The 8,150-nt window shown below is 51.8% G+C and overlaps 1 pseudogene; it reads left to right on the plus strand.

Moving 5' to 3' along the window:
• Nucleotides 1-324, plus strand: part of LOC102474341 (tropomyosin alpha-4 chain pseudogene) — a 1,089-nt pseudogene extending 765 nt beyond the window's left edge.
• The last annotated feature ends 7,826 nt before the right edge of the window (nucleotides 325-8,150 follow it).

Consider the following 8,150-nt stretch of genomic DNA (forward strand, 5'->3'; position numbering starts at 1 on the left):
AAAATCTCTCAAAAAAAAAAAAAAAAAAAAAGAATGTCACTAATAACCTGAAATCGCTCGAGGCTGCCTCTGAAAAGTATTCTGAAAAGGAGGACAAATATGAAGAAGAAATTAAACTCCTTTCTGATAAACTGAAAGAGGCTGAGACCCGTGCCGAATTTGCAGAGAGAACTGTTGCCAAACTGGAAAAGACCATTGATGACCTGGAAGAAAAACTTGCCCAGGCCAAAGGAGAGAACGCGGACTTACATCAGACACTGGATCAGACACTAAATGAACTTCATTGTGTATAACCGGAACAGAAGGGTCTTGTTCCAACACAAACACCAGAGCACCGTGTCTTTCTCTTCTCTTGTAAGAAGTTTTTTTTGTTTGTTTGGTTTTTGTTATTGCATCTTCGCTTTGCTGGAAATGTCAAGCAAATTATTGAACACATGACCAAATATTTTGTATCTGAGAAGCTTTGAGCATCAGTTAAATCTAATTCCTTCCTCCTTTCCAATGGCACCAGCTTTTTCAGCTCTGTTATTATTCTTAAGCTGCATTTATTCCTGAGGTAGGCCGGGTATTTCATAGTGAGCATCAGACTGAGGGCAGCTGGCTCCTAGGAAAATAGACCACCCCACACGTTCAAGAATAGACTCTGCTCTCTAGTCATAGATCAGTTTAAAACGCTGAAGAATGTAACCCCTGGGTCGCAGCTGGTCAAACAACAGCCTGTGAAGGCTATGGACCATTACATTAACTGGGTGGGAATTTTCCATCCAGAGTGGGGGGGGAAGTGGGGGGACTATGTTGGGAAGTCAGAAACCTGAGATAAACTTATTCATCCTGGCCCTGCTCCACCCTCCACTCTGCAGAACAAACGTCTGAGCCGGCGTGAGCATGCTTAGGAAACAGCCGTAACTACCCACACGTTTTCTGGATAGATCCTGTTAGGCTCTTCCGCATTTCTTCCATTTAAAAGTGATTCTCTGAAGAGCATGTCTGTATTCCTTCAAGGACCCGTTTGTGTGCTCTAAGGCCAGCCCTCAGCCGGAATATGGTGGCGTTCGGTCCTGTTCAGACCAGAACAGCTGCTGGCCATCAGTACATGGAGCAAAGAGAGTTTCGTTCATTCACAAAACTCTATAGAAGGGACTTCTCTGGAATCACAGTAGGGGTAAAAAGAGGTCATTGATTTCATCTCTCTACTTCAGGGAGCGGCGAATTGAAGGTTTACTTACCTGGGACTTCATTCCTTCTTTGGGACCAAGTGAAAAGACCAAGACGCTCCTGGTTAAGCTGGGTATGGAGTACTGTGTAGACGGGGCTGCACGTTCTGGCTTTGCTGAATTTCTGCTTTCTCAGTGGACATCTCAGACCTGAAACATTGCACATCCCCAGCAGTGTCGGGGCCAACTCCGGTTTACGATTCTGAGTAAAAATCCCCCTGCTTCCAGCTTATCTGAGTCCCCTGCCCCTCGCTCTGTTTATTAAGCATCACACTACCCAGGACACACTAGCAGATTGTGCAATGGAGTAAAACCCACACTTTAGATTCTTGCAACTGTATCATATGTAACAGTATCACTTTTTCTACATTTTGGTCAAATAAATTTTTACATAAACTACAAAAAAAAAAAAAAAAAAGGTGCGTGTGCGAGCTCGCCCAAACTCCTGAGAGGAGAATGCAGAGGGATTGTGGGGTGGCCATCCCCCCAGAGGCACGCCTTCTCACTTTCCTTCCTCTGTGTCTCTCTGGCGAATGCACATGCCCTATGGCAAAAAATCTAAAATAACAAGAGAAAATCTTCAGAGGACAGAGTTTCATGTAGTTTTTTTACTTTGAAAAGGCACTTTCCAAATGAAAAGTTAAACTATCCGATAGAATTTTTTTAAAAAAAGATATTTAATTTGGAACCAGCAGTTGATTTCTCACTTTCTGTCTCTATGTCTCTCTCTGTCTGTCTGGTGAGCGCATGTGCCCTATAGTGAAAATCTCTCCAAAAAAAAAAAAAAAAGTTAATTTAATTTGATGAGAGAGAGAGGGAGAGGGCCAGTAGGTGGCGTGGTGGTTAAGGTGCTGGACATTCCCACATGGCCAACCTTGGTTCCAGTCCTAGACCTGGTGGCTTGCTTTCTCACTTTCCCTCTCTCTCTTCCTCTCTGTATCTATCGCTGGTCAAATTAAAAAATAAATAAAATTAAATAATTCTTTTAAAAAGAGAGAGAGAGAGAAAGTGAAAAACCAAGCCCTCAGGTCTGGGACTTAAAATATGGTTGGCCATGTGGGAGGCCAGAGCCTTAACCACCAAGCCACTTGCCAATCCTCAGTTGAATTTTTTTTTTAAGAGAGGTTTTTGCTATAGGACACGTGCGCTCGCCAGACAGACAGAGACAGAGAGACAGAAAGCGAGAAATCACTCCCCCAGAGGGGATGGTCACGCTGCAATCCCTTCTCCTCCATTCTCCTTTCAGGATCTTGAGAATGCATATACACATGCCTGGCATGAGTGTAAGACACCAGGTCTAGGACTCGAACTGCAGTCGACATGTGGGAGTCCAGTGATGTAACCATTATGCCCCTCAGTTGAATTCTTAAACCTTTGGTTAAGAGGAAATATTATTCGCTAGCAAGAATAGATTTTTTAAAATTCATTATTGAATAACCCTATAAAACAACAAAATTATAATTTAAATTATTTTCTTTTCCAAGTTTGTTTGAAGACAGACAGTGGCACAGTGGCAAATGCGCCATTCTGTGGGGTCAGCTAAATGGAAGTTGAGTTTGATTCCAGAAACCTCTCTAAGGGCACAGGGCACAAACTGCCTGGAATCCAGGCTGCCGAGGCTGGGGGGTCCACTGTGGGGGTCAAGCCACTGTTTGGGCAACTGTCTCTTTCGCTCATGGAAGAAATAACTTTTTTTTTTTTTTGTAGAGGTTTTTGCTATAGGGCGTGTGTGCTTGCCAGACAGACAGAGAGAGACAAAGAGACAGAAAGCAAGAAATCACCCCCCAGGGGGGATGGCCCCGCCGCAATCCCTTCTCCTCCATGTTCCTCTTGGGATCTTGGGCATGCATGCACACACGCCCTGCGTGCGTTTTAAGCCACCGGGTCCAGGATGCGAACCGCGGTCGACTACATGGGAGTCCAGTGACAGCCATTAGGCTAACTGCTGGTCCCAGAATTAACCTTTTTTAATGAGAGATTTTTTTTGCTTTAGGGTGTGTGTACTCACTGGAGAGACAAAGAGAGACAGAGAGACAGAAATCACCCCCCCCGGGGGGGGTGGCCATGCCACAATCCCTTTTCTTTCATTCTCCTCTCAGGATTTTAGGCAAGTACACACTCGCGGCATGAGTTTTAGGCCATGGGGTCTGGGACTCAAATTGCAGTCAACTACGTGGGAGTCCAATGATGTACCCATTTCCTCATCTGCTGGTCCCAAGAAATGAACTTTTTTTTTAAATTTGACCAGAGAGAGACAGAGATAGAGAGGGGGGAGGAGGAGTGAGAAGGCAAGCCACAAGGTCTGGGACTCGAACCATGGTGGGCCATGTGGGAGTGACCAGCACCTTAACCACCACGCCACCTACTGGTCCCCAAGAAATGAACTTTTTAAAAAAAAAATAAGAATTATTTATGTAATTCCATTTGTATTATTATAATTTTTTTAAAAAATTTGACCAGAGAGAGAGAGAGAGAAAGGGAAAGCGAGAAACATGTCACCAGGTCCAAGACTTAAATCAGTGCCTTTAACCACCGCGTCACCTGCTGCCCATAAACAATTTTAAAAATAGAGGTAATGTACCTTAGGTCAGGGTCCAATATCACAGAAGATGGTTATACTGCACTCCAGCTGCCCTAAACAGACTACTTCTTAAAAATAGCTTTATAAAGCTGGGAGGTGGCCAAGTGGTTAAAGCGGTGGATCCCACATGGCCAACTGCACAGTTCAAGTCCTGGAACTGGTAGCTTAAAAAGACATGCCAAGCGTGTGTGTGTGTGTGTGTGTGTGTGTGTGCGTGTGTTTGTGTTTGTGTGCACGCACATGTGCTCAAAATCCCAAGAGGAGGGACCAGCAGTTGGCATAATGGCTGTGTTGCTGGACTCCCATGTAGCCGACCGTGGTTCAAGTCCTGGACCCGGTGGCTTAAACTCATGCCAGGAGCGTGTGCATGCGTGCCCAAGATTCCGAGAGGGGAATGGAGAAGAAGAGATTGTGGCGTGGCCATCCCCCCGGGGGGGTGATTTCTCACGTTCTATCTCTCTGTCTCTCTCTGTTTTTCTGGTGAATGCATGCACCCTATAGCAAAAACCTCTGAAAAAAAAAAAATCCCCAGAGGAGAATGGAGAAGGGATTGTGATGTGGCCATTGCCTCGGGGGTGTGTTTTCTCACTTTCCCTCTATGTCTCTCTCTGGTGCATGCATAAGGAGATTGAAAACAGACCCCCCCACCCCCAAAATAATAAGCCAGCCCCAAAGCCTAGTGGTTAAGGGAGCTGGGTGCTACAGGGCCTGCTGTGGTTCGAATCCCAGCACTGGCAGCTGCATGTGCACATGTGCCCTGACTCCTGACAGGTGGGGAGTGGAGGAGAAGGGACTGCGGCGTGGCCCCCCAGGGTGAGTTCTTACTTTCCATCTGTTTCTCTGGCAACCCTACGTGCACATTAGCAAACATCTCTCTCTCAAAAACAAACAAACAAACAAAAAAAAGTGGGGGATAAAATAACAAGGAAACAGCCAGAGAGTGTTTCTGAGTGAGCAGAGATGTGGAAACGGGTGAGGGTCCAGCTGAGCCTGGCTGCTGGGCACCGGAGATGCCCGCACCTGTGGCGGCAGACGCAGGTGGGCAGGCGGGCAGCCGAGCCGACGCTGGGGTGGAGAAGGGCGGCCAAGGGCCCTGGGTGGGAGCAGCTGGCGCTCTGCAGGGGTGGGTGTAGCTGGCTCCGCCTGGGCCTGCTTGGAAGTTACAGGACTAGGGAAGCGCCCACAGTCTGGCCATGGCTGCGGGGTCAGAGGTCACGATGTGGCCTCGGGGTGCTGGTGACGGCCAGGTCCTGTTCTCTGGTGTGATCTGGCCACCGCCCACCCGCACATCCAGTCTCCCGTGTGCAGTGAGGACAGACTTTCTCCTGGGCTGAAGGCGGGACCAGGTGGGACGAAGGCTGGGCTGGACACCAGGCCCAGTGTCCCACTCACTCTGCCAGCAGCTCCACTCTGGCGGCCAGCGGCCAGCGTTCCTGGGAGCTGCAGGGGGCTCTCGCGTCCTCACCAGGGAGCAGGTGGGACCTAGGAGAGCGGGTGGGCCTGCTGAAGGCTAAAGATGAGGGCTAGCAACTCTGCAGACCTGCCGGCTGCCCCCGTGCCGATTTTCCAGGAAAGGGCCCAGGAATGGCCTCAGCCCTGGGCCAGCTCTGCCTTGTGGGGGGATGTGGGGTGGGGTGCTGAGCCGGCCAGGCCTCCTGTGCTCTGGGAGGGCACAGCACCAGCCTGAGGGACTTCGGTGGAAGACTGGGTGGGGTCTGCTCTGAGCTGCGAGCCCTCCAGAGGCCCGTGGAGAAGAGCCTGGGAGGGTCTGCCCTGGCTACACCTCGAGGTCAGGAGCCACTGCGCCTGGGGCATGGAGGGTGGCCTGGTCTCGGTCTCACTGTGGCAGAGCGTCCACCAACAGAGCTGACCATCTAGGTCGGCAGGAGACGCAGAGGTCAAGGTGCTGGATCCCACCTGGTCGACTGCACGGTTCAAGTCCAGGACCTGGTGGCTTGAAAAAACATGCCAGGTGTATGCTCGAAATCCTGAGAGGAGAGTGGAGAAGGGATTGTGGCATGGCCATCTTCCCTGGGTGCTTTCTTACTCTCTCTCTCTCTCTCTGTGTCTCTCTCTAGAGTGAAATACACTCTCTCCCTTTTTTTAAGATGCCAATGGAGACCAGCAGTTAGCGTAATGGTTATGACACTGAACTCCCATGTAGTCATCCATGGTTTGAGTCCCGGACCCGGTGCCTTAAACTCACGCCGGGCGCGTGTGCGTGCATGCCCAAGATCCCGAGACGAGAACGGAGGAGAATTGATTGCGGCATGGCCATCCTCCCTGGGGGGTGATTTCTCGCTTTCTATCTCTCTCTTTCTGTCTTTCTGGTGAGCGCATGCGCCCTATAGCAAAAACCTCTCCAACATAACAATGATGCGAGTGGCTCAGTGCACATGTGGAGAGAGGCTGCCCCTGTGGTGGCCACCCCAGCCTCCCTCCGCTTCCCACCTCGGCAGGACCCTGGCCACACGCACACCCAGCATTTTTTTTAATTAAGTAATTATTTTATTTAACTTTATTTTTTAATTTTTATATTTAATTTGACCAGAGAGGGACAGAGCGAGAGAGGGAAACAGAGAGAGAGGAAGTGAGAGAACAAGGTGCCAGGTCCGGTACTCGAACCTCAGTAGGCCGTGTAGGAGTCCAGTGCCTTAACCACCACGCCACCTTCAGGCTCCAGGATCCTGGCCATGGGCTCGCCCAGCATGTTTTCAAGCCCGGGGACTGAGACTGAACCCTGGCGGCCAATGGCAGCCCCGAGATCCGCACAGTGCCCCCCACTGGCCGCTTCCCCGCAGTGAGGAGCCGGGTAGCATCAGCAGGATGGTGGCTGGAACTCTCTTCTGGTAAAACGGAGCCTGTCCCACACGCCACTGCCTGCCCCCGCGGCCCTGACGCCTCCTGCTCCCTGGGCCTGGGCTGGTTACTCTGGGACTCACCAAGTGGACCCAGCATTGTCTTCTGGCAACTCGGCGTGACACCGAGGTTCACCAGGCTGTAGCATGCAAGTGTTTTTTGTTTTGTTTTTATGGAAAGCTTTTTAAAATTTTCCCACACATGGCAGAGAAAGCCGCTCCCCATCGGATCTGCACGCCACGCCGCCCCCAGTCCAGTGGGCTGGATGAGGCCTGGGCACCACCAGCTCAGGCAGGCCCAGAGTGGGGCCTTCTCCAGCTGGTGCAGACTCACCACAGCACCGTCCCCACCTCTAGGGCGGGCCAGGACTCCGTGGGTGGTGTGCTGTGCTGTTACCACCCACCCCGGGACCTCTGAGTTATGTCCACACTGGCTGCTCTGATCAGTGACTCGTGACCCTCAGTGCTGGGCCGTCTGTTCCAGGAGCCGGTGTCCCTGGGCTGTGGGCCGTGTGGTCTCCAGGCGTGTGCCATGGGTGGGCTGTGTGTGGTCTCCAGGTGTGTGCTGTGGGCTGTGTGGTCCCCAGGCGTGTGCTGTGGGCCATGTGGCCCCCAGGTGTGTGCCGTGGGCCGTGTGGTCTCCAGGTGTGTGCCGTGGGCCGTGTGGTCTCCAGGTGTGTGCCATGGGCCATGTGGTCTCCAGGCGTGTGCCGTGGGTGGGCTGTGTGGTCCCCAGGCGTGTGCTGTGGGCCATGTGACCCCCATGTGTGTGCCGTGGGCCGTGTGGTCTCCAGGCATGTGCTGTGGTCCCCAGGCATGTGCTGTGGGCCGTGTGGTCTCCAGGCGTGTGCTATGGTCCCCAGGCATGTGCTGTGAGCCGTGTGGGCTCCAGGCATGTGCCATGGGTGTGCTGTGTGGCCCCCAGGCATGTGCCATGGGTGGGCTTTGTGGTCTCCAGGCATGTGCTGTGGGCCGTGTGGTCTCTAGGCATGTGCCATGGGTGGGCCGTGTGGTCTCCAGGTGTGTGCCGTGGGCTGTGACCTTTGCCAGAGCCTATGAAAAGGTTTGAGACCAGAAAAACATCTTTTTTCCTGATTTCAAGTACAGAAAGAACGTCGCAACTTCGTAATTATTTTTAATCCCTTTTTCATAAATTGCCAGAGGGGGCTTACAGAGAGAGATCCGCAGAGGGGGTGGGGTGTGCTGCCCAGAGGCATGTCGCGGTCATGGCATCCGCAATCCCTTTTCCTCTGTGTCCATCCCATTGGGACTTGAGGCACACGTGCACCCAGCGTGTCTTTCAAACCCTGGGGCTGGAATTTGAACCGTGGGGTTGGCCACGTGGGACCCTGTCACTCTAACCACCAGGCCACGGGCAGGCCCTGCACTGCTTTGGCAAAGGTAAGCTTAGAGGAAACGGTGTTTCTGCTAGTCTAAGCCTGGCAGCTCGCTCACCCCCCTCCGCACCTGCGCTGCCGCTGCTGTGGCTGGTTGTGG

The sequence above is a fragment of the Tupaia chinensis genome, unplaced genomic scaffold (assembly GCF_000334495.1).
Source record: "Tupaia chinensis unplaced genomic scaffold, TupChi_1.0 Scaffold000211_1, whole genome shotgun sequence".
Lineage (NCBI taxonomy): Eukaryota > Metazoa > Chordata > Mammalia > Scandentia > Tupaiidae > Tupaia > Tupaia belangeri.